Raw genomic sequence first — 18,834 nt, 5'->3', positions numbered from 1 at the left:
ACATTGCGTGCAACACACCAGGTATTCCAAGACTACTATGTCAGTTTGATGTGAAGGACATTTCATTTTTATGTCATATTTGAAGTATAGCTAGTTTCCATCTAATTGCTAAGAATAAGCTACGTTGCAATTTCAGTAAAAGCCCTTAGGCTTCAGTCATCTACAAATGTGTTTGAAGCTTTCCACAATCCAGCAGATGAGTGGTCTTCCTTTTTTTTTTTTAATCGGATTAAAAAAAAAAAAGCTGTTTCATCTCACACTTTTAAGGCTGTTCAGAAGTCTTGCTCATGATATGATATACATAAGATAGCACTAGAAAATACAAGGACAACACAAAGTCAAATCTATACCTCATGGAGCTGGAATAGACTGTTTCCCTAATTCATTTGCTACAGCTCGCAGTCTAGAGGACTGTAAGGGATGAATAGTAGGGTTCCTTGAACAAAGCACATGGAATCGACCTCAGCTGCCCTCCCATGAATAATGGGAGCTATTGCACTGAGGTGACGGCAACAGTAGCAATATAGTACTTTGTAGCTCCCACCTTTGAGCAAGGCAGGAAAGGAAAAAAAATTCAGCCCTTGAGACATTTGCTGTGCTAATATTTTTTCCTTTTCTTTTTCATAGCCCCAGCATAGTTATAATAATGAACCATTTACGCTAGTGCAGCTAACAGTCCCCTACACATGAGTTGAGTCATCAGCTATCTTAAGAGCATTTAGAAAAAAATAAAGAGAAAAAGAAACAAACAGTTGCTTTCAATAGACTGTCAACCTAAAGGATTCATTATGCACAGCTTCTCTGAAGACAGTTGCTGTTATGACATTGATGGCACGCATAAACACACAGGTACAGATAAGAGGTGATGCCTGTAGTCAGAATATTGTCTTCCATCATTCCCATTCAACTTTTTCATTATTTTTCATTTTCTAACTAAGACAGGGAATTATTTAAAGGGACACATGTTATCATAATCAAATTATCATATTCTACTTTCAGGCACTATGGAGATTTCACAGCAGGTTCCAAGCATGCTGTTTTGGCTATGAGATAATTGGAGATTTTTCCTCCAAGCACCCTCTGCTTGGGGACTACCTCCTTTTCTAAATGTTTTCCTGCACAAGTCCTGTACAGGTAACAGTCTATGAGATGGAAAACCATGAAAGAACATATTCTTTGGGGTGAGATTGTCTGTGTTGTCCTTTCTTCAGATTATTGAAAATGAAGACCAGATTTTCAGTTCTAGCCAAAATCCAGACAGAAAAAGGAAAAGGTTGTAGCAGGGGCATAGAGTATACTACGGTATTTCTTCCTCCTCCATTCTCATTCCTGTGTATACTCAAAAGGAGCTCTGTCTTGCTCAGGCTAATGGGGGTAATACAGGCCTGAACTTAAAATTGAGGTTCACAGCAACATCAGCATGAGAACTACTGTATTCTAGTCATAACTGAGTTAGGCTAAGCTAATTCTGTAGGAGAATTTTCCTAAGAATTCAACAGTTTGATTCAGGACTGTAGTCTGTGTCTAGAACCTCACAGCTTTAACATTTCAGCGCACTAAATGCAGAAACGATTAAGGTATCTCCTTGAAAAGCAAACAGCCTGCACAAAAATACTTCACTTTACCAAGTATTGTAGGAACCAAAGAAGCCACCAGAATATCAAGCTTACTGAAACCTTGGATCTCTTTGAAAATGCTTTGAAATATTTTGGGGGTTTTATGATTTTTCTTATATAGTCCTGCGATGCTCAGTTTTGTTTGCTATGTCCTTGTAATCTTCAAAAATTATCATTGATATATGGGGGATAGGGAGCAATAACTTTAGGTTTCCAGCTGCTAGTGGTAAGGTAAACTCTTATCTGTACTCATTAAATATTGTCAGGTACCAAGAAATTTCAATTTTCTTGGAAACCTCATGTTCACGTGACAGCCACAAACATCACCATTATTTTTCTGGCTACTCAAATACACAATGGTCAGCTTCATAAAGTCAGCATTTACCAGTAGTTAACGCACCCTGGTGTTTCCTAAAACTACTCATTGTTTTATCTATAAGGAAAAAAATCAAACAATTGTGGTACAGAATAAATCATGTGATTGTTAAATATCTTTAAAATCCCTTTTTATTCACTTGCCCATTGTTCCCCAATGGACAAAAACATCATTAAGTGCCTAGTCCCATCACCAGACTAACTTATCATCAGTTTCAAGAACTGTCCAGGTTATGCATCTCTTTGCAGAGTATAGTAAAGTCATAGTGAAATGCAGTAAAGAACACAAATATAGCTAAAAAAGCTGCTTGCATATCTAAACAAAATTACAAGGATGGCATGTTCCATATCACTGAATCCTAATTATTTTCTGTAGAAAAATTATATGCTAACTTTCTGATTTTAACTGCTTCACAGTAAAAAAAAAACCACCTCAAAACAGTCTGTATTTTTATTTGTGAGCTTACTTTTAACAGGTTTCCTTCAGAAATAATTATGAATTCTTTAAAGAATATTGAATCATCCAGCCAAGTAAGAAAACCATTTCTATGGAAAAGTTCAACCAAAATGTTTCTGACAACTACAACAAAATTATAGCAGTATGTTTATAAAAATACACTTAAAAACAAACAAACAATGGCAGAAGATGTATTCGAATATGCTGTTATGCCTTGCCTTTAGCATTCAAACTCAAGGATAAACAAGTACAAAAAATTTCATATATAGATATATACTGTAAGCTAAAAAGGCGGTGATATATAATATAGATGAGATGGTTAGAGCAGCATGAGAAAACTGCACCACAGGGTAAAAACTAATGATTGACAAATATTAAGCACCAAAAGGACTGCATGTAAAAGGGGAAAAAACAGGACTTGTTGACAAGTGAAGAGCAGTGAGAGGAGATGAGCCGAACATATTTTTTTTAATGAGGTGTTAAGTAGATCAGCTCGAGAGGTTGGATAATGACTGTGCTGATGACTTGGCCAGGGGTGTGAAAAAGCTGAATAACATGACACTTGGGGAAACTCAGGAGAGAAATGAAACATGAGATGAGATAGCTTCTGAGAAAAAAGGTGAACTACTTGGGCCACTCAGATAACTTTTAGTGATGCTAGCACTGCAAAGACTTGGCATCTCGTTAAGGTAACGCATAAAAAAAAACTTTCACAAATTTAAAGGAAAAAATCCTTCCTTAGACCAACTCCCTCACTCCCAGAGAAAACTTCTGAAAATACAAGTGCTCTGTTACTTTTCCTATCTTCGGGACTTGATGAAGTAGTTAAGCATCACTGCTGAATGCAGCCACTCAGCTAAACGATACTGAAGTTAATGCAGAAGTGCACTGGACAGTCCATGTAAGGAAACAGGCATTCATCTGAAAGAGTCCTGGGACGATGTCAGGTGGTCAAAATGCTCCACAGAAGCAGATCACAACAGCAAAGCAATAAACACAGAGTAAGATTATGAGTTTTCTACCTTCTGACCTTTACCAAAATTGTTTCCTCCAGACAGTGAGGCATAGGACATTCAATTACACCGGAATTCATATCATAGCTACCAGCTCCTCAATGTGGAAGGATTGGATGTGCTTCTGTGGTTCGTCTGTTGGATGTCTGAATATTTTCACGACCCTGTAGTAGCACCGGGCATCTCCTAGCTTTTCCTATACATTGCCATTCTACTCTATGTCCGTAACTCTAGTGTCCCGCTGGAGAGCCAGGGGGACAGATCTACCACCAAGGCAGTACCACACGTCTGCCACGTCAACAGAGCAGGGGGACAACAAAAAGAACAGGCAGGATTTGTTTCATTGAGTATCAGAATGAAAAAAAATAAAATCTAACCAGCCCTGTGGGAACATTTTAATGGGAAATAGAACAAGCAGGAGCATTGTCAGGTTGTGCAAAAAGTAAATTTTATAAGTGTCTAGAATAGCTAGTGGTTGTTTGAAGAAACTTGACAGTGACAAAGGTAGAGGAAGTTTGTGGCGGGTGTTCAAGGATGGCAAGGAACAGGATATGTTTATGTGCAGAGATGCTAAATATAAACTCCAAGGTGCAGCAGAGATGAAAGACAGCTCATCAACAGTATCTGTAGAAGGTCAGGGTGCAGTATAAAAGTGAGGAAAAATACATAGGCCACTATTCACACAGAAGATAGCAGAGAGAGATTTTATGCCACTTCCTCATGGTTTTGCTGGGCCAATATATAAAAATACATAAAAGCTACACTTACAAACGGAAGTTTTATTTGTACCAGAATCACAAACAACACAAGCTGAAAAACTGGTGACCCACACTGCAGAAGTATTACTCCATGTAAGCAGTATTTTACAGAATAAATGTATTTTTTTTCTATGATGGAAATGAAGATGGTTGTGAGTTCTGAGAGTGTCATCAAACACAAAATTAGAGAAAAGGGCTGTATAAACACATAACATAAAATTTCCTTTAAAATAGAGTTTGAGATACTGCTGGCATGATAACCCACATCATACCAAACAGGTTATGGTTGGTATATGAAGATGATGATAGAATATAAAGTTTTGTTTCAAAGAAAATTTTTCAAGTCTCACAGCCTGTGAGTTGTATCATTACAAACATGAGATATGAATTTGTCTGCCACTAAAGCAAAGAGATTTACACATAAATTGTTACACAAAGGCTAGGCATGGAAAGTCATGAAGCGATGTAAAATTACCAAAGAAGGTTCTGACCATATGACTTAGTGCTTTGTTTCCTTTCACAAATGACCAGTTGATAGGCAAAACTGTATTTATTAGCCTGTCAACACAGACACTTCCATTCATTACCTGGTGTAACTGTGGTTTTAATTCATCAAGCAACTGGATATTTAATTCATCAGATGATCCATTTCTGACCACAGTTCTTTCCAAGTCTGTTTCCTGAGTCTTATTTTTCAGGTAAGAATACAATGGTCTTTGTTTCAAGTGTTTGTGACAGTGAAATCTATACAGAAAGCTCAAGTATAGACAGTCTACCATTAACTGCTTGTTTATCGTGAGCATCACAGCCACATTTAATCTGAAATCAATTGACATTAATTAAAAATGCAAGGTAATCTCCAAGGGGAAAAGTCGGGTAGATGGGCAGGTATAGAGCAGGGTGGGAACGAGGACAGCACTCACATCTACCCTTACAGATGTCCTGTGAAGAATATGCTAACTGCACAGTGAGCTGGGGAAATAGCAGAACGAGCGAACTGATTTTCGCTGTTATTTCTACTACTACACCAACCTTGGCAGCTACAAGGTAGTGAAACCTACTAAAGGAGACTTTCCCACTCTGTGTTCTGACACGGGTCTTTCCATGTCAGCTGGAGCTCCAGCCCAGCCATGCTTGCTCTGATTCGGGTGGTAGACAAAGGAATCAACAAATTCAAAATAGAGGAGCAGGGGAGGAAGAAAAGGGAGAGATGCTGAGGAAAAGAAAAAAACAAGAAAACCCCCACAACAACAAAGAAACAATAGAAGTTTTCAATTGCCATTTCAAATAGAAATACTGAATGTTTTCCCAGGAAGAATATCTTTATGGGCCACCTGAAAAATATATATGTTTTATTTTATTATTATGCTACGCAATCACCAGGACATTTTGTGGCCAGAGGAGATTGCAGCATGAAGTAGATAATGAGGTCTACTAGTTTGGTAATATTCATCTGCTCTTAATATCTACTGCTCTTAATCAGAACAGAGACCAGCAGACAGGCCACCTGTGATGAAAGGCAAGTAGAAAAATTGAGCTTGCCATTGTTCTTAAAACTGTTGTGCACATATCTGATAGCAACTATCTTAGATTAAAGCAGAGTACAGAGGGGATCAGAAAGCAACAGCCACCAAAGCAGGAAAAGATGTGAAAAGAGCTACAAGCTAACTAACCACAGGGACATAAAATTGGTATTGACCAAAGCTGTGAAACAACGGCACCCAGCAGTATCAAAGACATAGTGTTATTTCAGAGCTACAGAAGAAATAGAAACATTAAGGTGTGTCATGAAGGAAAGGGTTATAATAAAGTATAAAAACGTAACATTGAGAGCCTCTTGTACAATTAAAGTTGCAAACACCCAACAGGGGAGATAAGACACTTCCTGTGTTTTCACCTACATAAAAATAATTTAGTATAAACAAAGAGGTTTTGGCACAATAAAAAAACACCCTGCTATTATGTATGGGGAGCAGAAGTGGAACTGGAATACCCTTTTGCTCCTCATGGGTTACTGCATTAAACTTCAGGAATTGTTAAATATTAGAAACAGGCATCCTTAACCAGTGTGTTGTAGGGGTTTTTTCCTACTTCAGGCTGCTGTCATCTTGATAGCTCCATACACAGGGAGCGATGTGCATCTTTATTTGTATGCCAGTCAAAATCACCCCAGGCCAATAATAAACCTGTCTCATAGAGAGCCCAAGAGAGCTGGTAATCACAAAAACCTTCTCTTGGATATTCCTCAACATCAATCCCTCCATCGGTGGGAAAGTCAGGTAAGCCAGAGGGTTCTCCCCAGACCACCAAATTCAGGCCTAGACAAAACTCTGTGGATATGCCATCTCCATGGCTCTGTGGCAGGGAATCTTTAAGGAATTCTCCTATTTTCTAAACAATAAGCAAGTTTCAGTCTGGGCTTTAATCCAGCTAGGACAATCACAACTTTCATTTTCTAAACCAAATTGTTCAGCCATGTGAAACATAGAAAGCAACGCGCATGGTCACATGTCAATGGAAAAACATCAAGGACAGACGAGCCCTTTCTTCTGACACTAAAGTATAAGATTTACTGAATCGATTGGGGGAAAAAAAGAAAAATAACCCAGCAGTAATATATTCTACTCCTCTCTCTTAATTTCTTTTCTTCAAACTATCAATTCTCTAGCCTTCTCTTACCTCATTTCCTGCTATCAATTTAGAGAAACTGCTAGCAACTCTTCACCAACATAAGAAGCACACAGTATCACCCACCTGCCCCAACACAGAGCAGAAACTGCGTCAGCTGCCTGCGCTGCCTTCTCTGCAGCTGAAACAGCAACGAGGCGGCAGCTGGAGAGCAAACAAGACGGATGGGAAATGGCTCTGTGCTGAAGTCTGCAGTGCCACCTCAGGAAAAGTCCAGGCAGAGGATGTCAGGGTCAAGGTCTGCTTCTTTCCTGTGACCTCTCCTTCTAAGGGGACAATTTGTAGTGGGTAGCTGTGTACATGTGTAACTATTAGAAAAAGGTACTGTAAATTGTTTCCTTTCTGTCAGATTAATTGCTGTGTGCTTTATTTAGGAGCAAGTTAATCACACAGAGCATAAAAATAAATGCGTGTTCAGCAGCTCCATTTATTCTGAAGTCCAGCTCGGCCTGCTGGGAGGCTACAGTTTCAATCATGAGATGCGTTTCTCTTGAACAAATAAATTTGCCAGACATGCAGTGGAAAAAAAGCTTCCATTATAGCACATAACCAGTCTGCTGAGAACCTGGCATTTGTTGACATTGGCTTCACTGAATTCAGGGACATGGATCCCAACCTCACCAGTTCTTTTAAGATTCCAGTTTTACATGAGCTTTGATAAAGCATTTGCTAGTAAGTCTGAAGTTGAAAAAGAAATAGGAAGCCATGTGCTTCCATGAGAAAGAGGTATAAAATGAAAATGATAGAGCTTTTTAAAAGAAGCTTACACTGAAATTCTTCCTTCTGCATCATGACTACACACCAAGGGAAAAAAAAAGAAAAAAAAAAAAAAACAAAAAACAACACAACCAAAAGAACTGGAAACTCCCCTCCTGTATGTGAATGTGAAATATGCAATAACAATTCTCATGAATTCACATATTGAGCATGAAATGGCTCCTGCACATTGAAACAATGTATAAGTATGCACGACAAGAGTTGTGAAAATTAAATGATTACCAAACGATTGTTTAACCAGCGAGCTCCAAACTCTGTTTGGAGAGCTGGAAATGGTTTAATCTTTTAATTCATCCTTTCGGTAACCTCAGAACAGAACCGTGTTGGAACATCTCCCAGTCTTCCCATCAGAAGTTGATGACACATCTTGAAAGATGCCTTGCAAAAATTACTAACACTTCAACAATAAACCAATATAACTGCTAAAGAATAACACAGGAGCAACATAAAAGTATGTTTCTGTTATTTTTAAATTAATTAAATTACTAAATAATTATGCTACAGAAATACAGGAATGTAGTTGTTATTATCATAAATTTTATTGATACCTTAAAAAATATATATGTTGCAGATTTCTGAGAAAGGTTGAACCGCTTATAAAAAAAGAAACACTCATGCCTTAGAAAAATGTGGGCCCACAGCAACGGACTCTCAAATAAAGGAATTTATCTTTTAATGAGGTTATGTGTGCATTGCCCTTTGCTGCTTTGGAGAGTGTGGTCTCGTGTTCCTGGAGTTGCCTACATGACAATGAGCCTCGCACTGTTCCCCCACTCACAGCAGAACCAAGGGAGCTGAAGAAACAAATGCTACATACTGTATTAAAGCTCTGAATGATCGTTCTTAAGACTTTTATATTCCTAGAAATGTTACTGCATTATGAAGAAGACAAATGCTTTACAGAATATGGAAGGACACTCTCCAAAAACACTGGTTAGAAAGATCACTGCTATCATTACTTCTGCTGAGAGCAATATTTTTCTGTTAAGAAGTGATGCAAATGAACTTTGATATAAAAGACACAATATATCGGTTATTGTTTCAAAGGTATTAGTGAGAGAAGCTGAGAATTGAAATATTCTTTTATCTTCCTCCTATAAAACACGGAGTGGAAGTGGGATTGACTGGAGTCAAACGGGGTTTGTAAAGACTTGAACCTTTTAGGAGGGATACCAAAGCAGAGAAGTTATTGGCAAACTGTACTGTGGGAGGACTGATGGGTCACTCAAAAAAAGACAATGCAAAAGAAGGCAGGAAGCTAAGAGCTGCAGGTAAAAACAAATTTGCAGACAGAAAAAAACAAGCTAGATTAATATTGATGCAATGAAAAGAGAAAGATTAACATGTAGATGCGGAAAAACACTGCAGGTAAATAATATGGGAAGTTTCTCTACACAAAATATTAGCTGTCAGGATTATAGACACAGATATGAAACCTTAATCATGTTGGCTTCTTTTTGCTGATCCTTGTATAAAAAGTGTCTTGGAGATGAAGGCTATGGCCCAACTGTACAGGACCTTAAACATCACAAGACATTCAAAATTGGTGTAAAGAGAAGGCAAAGACAGAAGAGATTGATGGAACGAGCAGAGAGTTTATTCCACTGTCCTTTCTCAATGAGAAGCAAGAAGAGAAGTTACAGTCCCTTGGAATATGAAACACTATTTCACATATTGAATATTTAATCTGGTTCAGTTCAGCTGTGTTTCCACAAACACTCTAAAGCCTAGTTTTTAATAAAATGTTAGCTGAATCTGAGTGTGAAAAATTGCACTGAACATCCACAAAGACAAATAAAAGTCTGTTTTTAGGATTTCCTTGTTTCTACGCAGAACTAAATATCTCCAAATATTTTTTCTTTTGTGTTCTCTCTTCCTATTTGATCCCAAATATGAAAAAAACCCCATATTTATTTAACGTTAAGTTTGAATGTCAGAAAGTGTTATTCTCAGGATGTGGCAGATCATATTTTATCTGAGCAGGTTTGCCTATTCCTAACGAATATCTCTAAACAAAAAACAGAAGAGTGAGGCTAAGAATAAAACAACAGGAAGCATATATGATATATGCACCACAGCCAGCAGTACAGAGAAGAGACATCAAACGCAATGTAGCATGCCAACCATCAGCACAGCTTTAAAACCAAATAATGCTGCCACATCTCCAGTTCTGCCATCACTTCTCATAAAAAAATTGGTTCATATATTTTCTATTTTATTTGTATGTACAGTAGAAGCATGAATACCAGCCAAATGAGGAAAGTGTGGTCTGCCTTCTAAGAGAGAAAAGAAAGCCTGAACACTTCAAAGCTGGCATGTTTTGTTCCCACACCTGAAAGCTAAGTCAAAAATCCCCTTTTACAGCACAGTTGACCCACTTGTGCTTAAGGGACTTTAAGTGATAAGAAGCCCAGCATGAAAGACACACCTGTTGGGGTTCTTTTAAGTTCCTTGTTGAAATTCTGACACAGGTATGAATATGCTAAATGTATCATCAAAATATAACCAAGTGTCACAACAGAACACTATTTTTAATAATACTTTAAATCAACTCCACATTTACGTTAACCACTCACAAACACACACAGAATGAAGACTGCAGTTAATAATTAAACAATGAAGCCACTTTGAAGGGCAGATACACTGTGCTTCAAGGCCATGCATTAAAGAACTAGGCAGTTTATAAATCCCAGACAAGAAACATCAGATGAATCTTAGTGACTGTGCTGAAGTAGCTACTACTGTCAGCTGCTATTTCATCTTCAGCAGTTCTATGTATTTGAGTAGCATGGAATTTTCTTGGTACAGAATCAAAAGTAAATTTTGAACTAATTCAGTGGCATAATTTAGAAATACTTAATGCTTCTGGATTCCCAGCTTTTTTTCCTGGTGTAACCATTTAACACATTCCTTGGATCAATTGAACATTCTCCTTACATGAACAATCTAATTTCTGCTTCTTCTTCTCCTGTGTCACCACAAATAAAAGACATGAAACTGCAGTTGCATTTACAAAAAAATATTTCTAAAGGCATTTCACTGCGTGACTAGAGAACAGTAATGGAAGTCAGGAATAGGCATTTTGATAGGCAAGGATCTTATCACATATGTATGATTCTCAATATGTAGACGTGGACTCCTGAGAATTACAAGCTAGTCAGTGTAATACCAGCTGTATAGCTTTTATTTAGCATGATCTTGTAGACTATTCATTTTAAACAATGCTGAGTAGTTTTAGAAGAAAAAAACACGAACATTTTTTTAAATTACCATTCTCAGCATTTTCTATCTCATCCCAATTTAGAAAAAAGAATCAACTACAAACTTATAATTGACCCTATGATATGCTTTTAGAGAGCTGTTTGAAATCAATCTATAGTCGCCCTAGAAACAATATGAGAACATATTTATTCTTCCCAACATTTGGCTTTTCTGCTTCTAGATCTAGCTGTAAAGCAGGAAGATTGGAAAAAAAGAATGAATACATTTCTTTTGTCACTCTATTTGTATTCTTATGTATTTGAACTTGTATTAGATATACCTTTTAAGTTTGCTTTGAGTTTGTGTTTTCTTGCTGCAAAGCTGATCAGGTTACCCATACAAACTAAGTCCTGACTTAAAACTCACCTTGCCTTCAACTGGGGTTTAGCACAAAGAGAAAATTAAAAACATAGGCCTTAAAGCAGGGGGCAATAGATTTGTGTGTTCATTATACATATATTTATATAATATAATATTGGACTAACACAAAGGTTTACAGGAATGGTCACTAGGCCAGGCAGAAAGTGATATATTTTCATAAGCATTTTCTAACCTATTCACTTCATGCAATTTTGCACTTCCCCCTATTGATGCTGAAAATACGAAAAGACATAGTGCATGCTGGATAAAGCAAACTTCCAGCATTCACACTCCATTAATTAATTCATCACCTAAAAGCTAAGTATTGATTTTTTAATGGCTCTACAAATCTGTTTAAGCTACTATGATGTAATTAAGAGGACGTGTGCTTACTGTAAATTATCTAACAAGTACAAGGGCTGTGCATTCAGCAATAACAAAAAATTTAGCTCAAAGCAAACAACAGGGAAAATGACTGTTTGAAAATTTTTTTCCACTAATAGTATAAACTACCATGTTTATTGTCAAGCTGAATTATTAGAAGCTCCTATAGCACTAAAAATAGAAAGATCTGATACTCCTTCCATTGAAATCAACAAAAGATCTTCTGCAAATTCAATGGTAAGGAGTCAGCTACTTAACAAAGGTGTCCACAGGTATGGTGAATTAGAAATCTTACCAAATAATTACTGTGGTGCATGGACTCATGATATATTCTAACCAAAATGAAGAACAAAGCCATAATTCCCACAGGTGACATCTGATTATCCACTAAAATCATACTCAAGAAGCTAGATTAACATATGAATTTGATATTAACTTCTTGCATTAGAAGCATGAAGACTTATGGTTAAATGCATAATGATGTGCAACATACATCTTGTGCAAGTGTGAGAAAAGCCGCAATCAAGTCAACCACTGACATGTAGATTATATAAACAATAATGGAGGAGCAACCTAATAAAGAATACAGACATAGCTTGTTGCACATACAAGTAGATTTCTTACCTTACACTGCAAAAATGAAATATGCAGAGTGTATCATTATCACTACCAGGAAAAAAAAAAAGATGAGATGGGGAAGGAGGGGGAGTTGTGATCACAGATACCAAGATACCAAAACAAGAAATATAAGATTGGAGGGGGGGGGGAGGGGGCAGAAATTATATAAAATAAATCTCTTATTGATACATTAAGAAAACACTACAGAAAGGTCCATGAGATCTTGACCTCTGACCAACCCCTGCAACCTTTTCAACCTGATAAGACTTGCAGCTATCTTTGCCTGCAAATCCTTACCTTTTCAATTACTGTGGAAAAAAAATCCTAGCCATGTATACCTCTACGGCTGAAAGGTGGAATGCATATTTTATTGTATAGCAGCCTCCAGAGGGAGGGCTTCAGCAGTTCTGCTGAGAGTAGTTACTATTATTACTCCATTTTCAAATGACATCCAACTGTTAATGGGAGAAGGGAGGATATTTGAAGGTACTTATCATGCAGAGATAAAAACACTAGAATAATCTGGCTATATCTTTTGATAACATTAATTAACAGTAGAGCTTAGTTGGGTTTTTAAAAATAAAAATGCATCAGAATTCTATTCTTAGTAGCAAAAATGCAGAAATATCTAAATATTTAATAAGAAAAGTGTGCACATACTTTTTTCAACATCATATTTTGGTTGAAGGAAGGACTTTCCCAAAGGTATACTAATTTTTTCTTTTTTGCCTCATTTTACAACCATAATGAAATTTTGCATAATCAGCCTTTTTCAACAACTTAATGTTCCATGTTTACTGATAGGAGCAAAGGAGGAGCTGATTTTTACATCAGTAGGGCTCACAGGGGACAGATGTCTCAGTATTCAGAGTCCATTCTCTTGAAGGATTGGGAAAGACACCAGCTAGCTAAAAGCAGCTCCATTCTGTGACAACGGAATAGAAGAAAACATGAAGGTAATTATTGTATGTGTGCACGGCACAAAGTGTGAATCAATAATTAAAGAATTAATTATCTCACCAGTTATGGATACAAGCTGGGGATTAATCCCTGCAAATAGGCCGAGAGACAATTACCCTCCCTGCATGCAGCGCGAGATAACCAGCCCTTCTCTGGCTGCACAGATGGGCATTCACAAAAGGCACTATACTCCCATGGGGTAAATAATTTGGAAATGATCAGTGGCGACACACTGCAATAACCAGTGGCAATACAGTAATGTTCTACACCTCTGTACGTCCAGATTGAGAATCCACTAGTAGTGAAAATAACATACTGTTAATGCATCCTTTTGCAGAAAATCAAAATTAGTACTACTAAGTGAATCATAATGGCTGCTAAAACAATTAATTCGTTCTTTCATCATTGTTGTATGCTGAAAGCCTTTCTTTGTGCTATAAAAGGTGAGCCATGGATTTAATGAAATCATAGTAGCTGATCTGGAAAATGCGTAATTTTTAAATACCTCAGAATTCCTTTCAGAATATATTCGTCTGCCCATTTTCTGATATAAAAACCCAGTGCAAAAGCAGCAAGTGCAAAAGGGAAAACAGACACAAACTATAGTTGAAATATACCTCAAGAGACTAGCAACATAATTAATTAATTAATTAATTAATGGCTTCAACTTTTTATCCTTTGCCTGGTTTTGACAACTTCACATATATTGTATAGAGACGCTTTTATTTTTAATCTAATTTCCAAATGAAATGAGATGTACATACTGCCAGAATCTCTTCAAGTGTTTTCAATTATTAGCCCGTTTCAGTTAGACCTGAAAAGGAGAGAAGCCTCAAACATGACAAAACTGATGTCCTCAAACATGATGGACAGAAGTCTATAAGGAAACAGAGCTCACTAGTTTCATGGCTTACAGACCTGTTTACTTCAGGATAGGATGTAGTTGTTGAGATTCAAGCTCTTCTTACACAGTTCCTATGGCAGCAGACTAGAGCCCACAGCAGAATCTGGTTTTGGCATTATATAACCCTTGAATTAAAAAAAAAAAAAGAAAAAAATAGTTAAATACTAGCGGGTTTTGCTTTGTATGTGACATTCTATGTCTTACTCATTACTGCCAACCTCAAGCTTTTGAAAACGGTGAGTCAAGCCACAAAACATCATGAGATTAGCTGTAACATGACTAACTGAAAAATAAATAAATACATTTGTGTGGTTCATTTGCCTTTTAATGCAGGGTGAGTTCAGGTCATGTTTTTGAAGCTTTCCTTCACAAACACCAAGGCTACAGACTCACTTTTTTTTTCCAAGTGGATTTGAGCTAAGAAACCATAAGACTTAGCAAGACTAACACTTTTCAAACATCACACCTATCTTCGCAGACTGTGAGGGACTTTCACTTCCCCCTCTACAGCAAAGGTCCCAGCACACGCTGGGTCTGTGGAAAGCCTCAACAACAATAGGTCTGTGGGGAGTCAAAGGATATATGAGAATCTAGTGACCAGGGTAACCTGCCACCAAACAAGTACTCAGAATCATGGCCTGACCAGATGGGCACGCTTATGAGATGTCTCACCTCCCCACTAGCTGAGTGTTAGCCATGCAGAGAAACTACATTAGGCCAAGGGAGTGGAATTTCAGCCACAATGCCTCTTTCCAAAAACATTTTTCTGCAATTAAAATTCATTTTTTCTCAAAATATTTGGACATTCAGAAAGAAAACACAAGCTTTACCCCTAGAAATGAAATACGACAAAGTCTAAATACGTAGAGGTAAATTGCACGTTATTGCATCATGTTCAGTTTGTGTGGAAAGTTCTCACCTTCTCATGCAACAAACACAAACCTTCCCTAACTCCTGTAGGCTCCTGATTCTTTTTCTTATGGCTAATTTTAATGACATCAATATACAGCACATAACAACCAGCTTTTTACATCACTGCTCCATACTCACATTGTTCAGACTCCACATTTAAGCCTGGGACATTCTAGCTATTAGCATGCATCACACAGAGCCATTGCTATTTTCTTCCTCCTGTGCTCCTTCTTGGATAGTATAAATTAAGAATAGTTTTGGGGGGTGGTGAAATGAAAACTCCTTAAACTACTTCAGAGAGGCAGTTGGGAAAAATCTCTCTCTCTCAGGAATTTTTTTTTTTTTTTTTAACCTTGATTACCTTTTGCAGGGATAATTTCTATTCATCAGAACCAAAACTTTCAGTGGGAATGGACCACACCTTTTCAGCTATGTACAAAGTGTCTGCTCAAAGTAAAGGAGACCATTGCACACAGTGAGAGCAGCTATTTACACACTGCTCAGGGAAGTTTTCTGGAGCAGCCCACTGCAAATGCCAGCTCTGCTTCATTCAGAGTGTATATCTGAATCCTGGCAAATGTCATCCCTGTTTGACAAAAATTCAGTATGAAAAGACTGCATTTTAATTTGGAATAAATATTGTCTCCAGAAGAAACATTAAGACAATGTACTCCTGTACATTTGTGTTGTTTTAGCTCCTGACTTCTATAAGTTGCTCTCTTGCTCTCATTTAACTGACAGTTTCAGGCTTTACCTAGAAATGTCCCATTTCTAAATCTTGCTGTTCTCCACCACATTTTACACCAGCAGTGTTTAACCCGCAGGACAAATTCTGCATCCCAAAATCATGCAGCTAACCTTTGACACGCTGCCTGGCACTCTCGCTCCCAAGAGCCCTGTGTCCTCTCTACCACCACAGTGACCAAAAGCCAGGCATTTGCTGTTTTGTATCAAGGGTGTGTACATATAGTTAGCAGGAGTATATGAGCATGTCACATCACATAAAAGGCATTAATCTCACGTACCTCCTGTATTTTATTATAATAGTGCATTTGAGCAGCCCCTACGCACACTTTCACGTGTACGAACACTCCCACCGTACAACGCAGTATGCTTCAGTTGGCCATGCGGTATCCAGTAATGGGACAGCCAGGTGATAGGTCCTGATATACTGCATCTCGGTACTTCCAGGAAAGCCAAAGAGATCCGTCAGCAGTGTTTTATACATTTTCCTTTGAGACAGATTAATAAAAAGGAAGGGATAGAAACAGGAGAAATTGATTGAACTTGTGCTTCCACAGAAGTAGAATAAGGTTGTATTATTCTAGAATGCTTCTGGAGTGCTTATTCTAGAGTGCTTCTAGAAACATACCAGGTGTCTGCAGGTGAAAGAACAGGCAAGCTTCCTTTTCTGATGGGTTATGGCACACTCGGGGATGAGGGCCTCACAGCTTCAGCTACAAAAACACAAAGAACTAGAATAAAACAATTTTGGGGCACTTTAGCAGCTCAGGATTAGCATAACCCACCACCCTTGTGTTATACAACCATATTCCCCCGGTGTCTCCACTAGTGAACTCATAATATCCGCCACAGGATTACAGCACAGAGCCACCTGGTAGCAAAGGGAAATTGCAATGAGAAAGGAGGCTGGGGAGCCTGCAGTGCTGCCAGGAGCACTGCCACAGACACTGAGCCCTTGCATTTTGGCACCATCTTTGTTTTCAGGGTTCCAGCTCCGCTTTTAATGTATAATTCGGTTATATAGTGCTGGATTGTTGGTATGCCGTAGCAAAACTGTATCAGGAAGACTGCAGAGGCTATTCTTTTAAGCTGATGCAAGCTTCTTCAAAACACTCTCTGCTGAATTCAACCCATTAAAAACATCAAATGTTTTCGCTCGTTATTTGAAATTAAATTCCAGCTGGTCTAAGAAACTCTATCTGCCTCTGGTTTGTATGTCCAAACCCCTGGTGCTGTAAACACCACAAATAGGTCTTTACCAAAGTCTGCTGCTGAAGAAATGACAAACCACTGTAGATTCGTAACATGAGTGTGTCATTGTTAACTGCAGTTGCAACACAGAGGATACTAAAAAAATAACTGTGGTAAAATTGTATTTTGGAGATCAGTGCAAACAATAAAAGCTCCATTTAACAAACTTCAATTTCATGTTACTGAGGTTTTTAGCTGGACGAAAGGGGTGAGAAGAGAGGGAAGATTACCTTCAGGAAAATTTCATACATGCCAGTGTATCAACTCTATCCACTTTCTGACAATTACACAAGTGGTTTCATGTAATGAAACAAACTGAAATTTGATAACAAGAAAAAATAGGCATTTTTATTTCAGTACTTAACAATTAGTATATTGTAGTAGTTTTACACTGGTGTTTCTTACTGTCTTGAGTTTTCATATTCATAAGGCTGAGCTGTCATATGTTCACGAATAGGAGCTTCAAATTTTCTTTTCAGTTTTGCATTAGCACATACAGAAGTGATACCTTAGTATAAAACCATACGGTCCAAGAAACCACTGAGAGTAGAGCAGGCTTACAGTTCCCTGGGGCTTTGCTACAGCTCCTCCTTTTTTGGCTCAAAGCCTTTGATTTGCTTCAACCTGTTATGCATATGTTTTCGTACAACCTTACTTCTTTCAGTGCCCTTTTCAGAGAAATATTTCTAGGTCTCCTGGTGATTTATAGCAACTTCTCAAAATAAACGCATTTGTTTTCCTTGTTTGCCACTACATTATAGTGCTATGACGGACTCTCTATTATTCAGCTCCAACCAATTCTTTTTTATTTGTCCATTTGACTATCAGAACACTGCTGGATAGATTTCCTATGACTATCTAAAACATATTTCCCTCATTTATCACAGAAGTCTGAATTTAGCTGAATTAAAATGGTTGATTTAGCCTTCCCTAAAGGAAATGTATAATACTTTACAGAAATAGTGTGGCTTTTTATATAAAAATCCCACTATAAATCATAGAAAACTAACTTGGATATCCTGCTCACCCATGAAAAACAACTAACTCAAAATAGCTTTACCCATAAGCAAATGCACATGTGCATAGTCTTCTTTGTCTTTTCTTCACCTTTTTCTACATGAAAACAGTGTTCATGGGAAGTGCTGGAAGGGCAGACTTGGAAGCACAAACCCCAATATTATCTACACAGTCAACAGAACAGAGAGTACTTCCATAACCGTGCATTTGCAGAACGAGCTCGATGAACGAACAGGCAGTCCCTCCTGCGTGCCCTCCGCTTTCCCCGGGAGCCCTCTCCCAACCACTCAGTGTCCATTGCAAGGGTAGCTGTTCACAAACTTGCCTCCGGATGCAAAACCAGGCCAGCTGGTTATTCTGTTCTGGTAGCAATTTGTGATCACTGTTAACTTGGATTAGTCTTCTGGGGGGAACATGGATCTTCTCCTTTCATCTTCTTGAGCTTTCCCTCTCACATTACCCAGTGAGTAAATAGCTTTACTGAATCTCAGAGTACTTAAAACATATCTTTCCATCTTCAGCCCAAGATCCCCTGTCTTTGTTTTAAAATAATGACAACTTCTACTTCCCTTCAGTATGAGATACCACTCTCTATCAGCCACTTGTTTGGAAACAGAAAAAAAAACAGTTTTATACTGCCCTTCACATATAAGAGACTTCCTGTCAACACCAACAGCACTTACACATTATCTGCTTTCAAGTCTCACCTTGAAAATATTCTTTGCTATGATGTGCAAAG

This window comes from Phaethon aethereus (genome assembly GCF_964289735.1).
Source record: "Phaethon aethereus genome assembly, chromosome: 2".
NCBI lineage: Eukaryota > Metazoa > Chordata > Aves > Phaethontiformes > Phaethontidae > Phaethon > Phaethon aethereus.
This window is presented reverse-complemented; position numbering follows the sequence as displayed.